Genomic DNA, 2,086 nt, shown 5'->3' on the forward strand with positions numbered 1-2,086 from the left:
TCTTTGCTTGTTCATATGATGACCTAAAAGATTATAGGGAAGATTTATTCCAACATGAAATCCCTTTGAAGGAAGATGTTAAGCCTTTCAGACAAAAGCAAAGGCTGATTAATCCAACCTTGGCACCCAAAATGCAAGAAGAACTTGTCAAGCTTAGGGATGCTGGGATTATAAAACCTATTAGGCATTCATCATGGGTATCTAACTTGGTACCTATAAGAAAGAAGAATGGAAATATTAGACTATGTGTTGACTTTATAAATCTTAATATATCTTCATTAAAAGACAACTATCCATTTCCTAACATGAAAGCTATGCTGCAGAGGGTCACAAGATGTGAACTTATGACCATGATGGATGGTTTCTTAGGTTACAACCAAGTGATGGTTAAGGAATTAGAGAAGTATAAGACAACATTTACTACACCTTGGGGAACATATGTGTATGTAAGAATGCCTTTTGGGCTAACAAATGTAGGAGAAAAATTCCAAAGAGAAATGGATGTTGCATTTTATGATATCATAAATGTGTTCATAGTTGTTTATCATGATGATTTAATAGCTTACTCTAAGAAGGAAGGTGATCACTATGGCCATCTTGAAAAAAACAATTGATAGAGTTGTTGAATATGGTATATCCTTAAACCCAAAAAAGTGTGCTTTTGGGGTAACTTAGGGTAGGTTACTGGGCCATATTGTATTAAAAGATGGTGTAAGGATTGATCCTGAAAGGGTAGTAGCAATTGAAAAGGTACCTCAGCCCAAGACAGTGAAAGGTATTCAATTTTTCTTTGGGCAGATAAATTTTCTCAGAAGATTTATCACTAACTTTGTTGAAATTAGTAGACCTATTTCTAAAATGTTCTAATTGAATGAAAAATAGGTTTTAAGGACCCGAAACCATTACAACATAGTTAAAATAAAAAGTTGAGAAAATAGAGTCCTCATATAAAGCGACTGGTCCAAAAAACCAACGAACAAAAAAAATAGCTAAACAACAAAAAACAGCAAAGAACCCAAGGAGACACTACATAGTAATTTTCTTCAGCAGATCCTCTGCCTTAGTCACCAGCTCATCATAGGTCAGCCCAACTACTTTTAGCTCCTCCAGGTCCTTATTCACTTTCTTTTCCTTCCTCTTTCCACGGGTGTGAGTTTTGGGGCCTTGGGTTTCCCCGGTTCCTTCTGCATCCAGGTCAATTTCCTAGGTTTCCTTTTCACATCGAGCTTGCTGATGAGGGTATGGGTGTTGTTGGCTGAGATTTTCAGAATGCTGAGACTCTGCTCTACAATGTTCTTGAGGCACTCCTCTATCTTGTCCACTTTGGCAACTATATCCAAGAGCATTTTTTCATTAGTTTCCTCCAGGGTTTTTCTATCCTGTATCTCCTTTTCAATTTTCTCAAACCAGGGATTAAAAGCATCTCTGATGTCTTCCGCTTTGGCAATTGTGTTCTTCAAATCTTTAATATAACTGGCCATAGTGTTCCCCTCTCCAATGTTAATAGTCTCCAAGATCATGACTCTATTGCAGAGTTTTTTGTATTCATCCACAGTATTCTTATTCTCGTCAATAATCCATTCAATGGTTTTCATAAAACCCTTCAAGGCCTTGAGGTGAGGACCAGGAGAAGGAGTAACTTTACCAGGGGTTATCTATTCATCTTTAGCAATATGGAGGGTAGAAATAGTGTTAGAAGCCCTGAGGGTCTCCTCCATAGTCTCCATCTCCAGGCTTTGTTCAGCTTCCAGGGTTCTTGTTTGCTTGTCCTCTTCCGGTTCCTTGCCTGTGTCCTCCGGATCTTTGCTAGTCTCCTCTATTTTCTTTTGCTTCTTCCTGGGTTGGGCTTGGATTTTACTTTTTTCCTTCAGCACTCCCTTAGGGTTCTTCTTCTCCTCAGGGAAATCAGAGTCCTCTTCTTCCAAAGAAATACTAATCAAGGGTTTTCTTTGGGGTTTTTTACTCTTAGAAGAAGAGGGTCTTGATTTCCTCTTCTTGCTCCTCTCATACTCTGAGTCGTAAGAGCTTTCCTCATTTTCAGTCGAGGAATCATTATCTGAATCCTCCTCCTCTGAGAAATCAGAAT

The sequence above is a fragment of the Cryptomeria japonica genome, chromosome 6, assembly GCF_030272615.1.
Source record: "Cryptomeria japonica chromosome 6, Sugi_1.0, whole genome shotgun sequence".
NCBI classification, from domain to species: domain Eukaryota; kingdom Viridiplantae; phylum Streptophyta; class Pinopsida; order Cupressales; family Cupressaceae; genus Cryptomeria; species Cryptomeria japonica.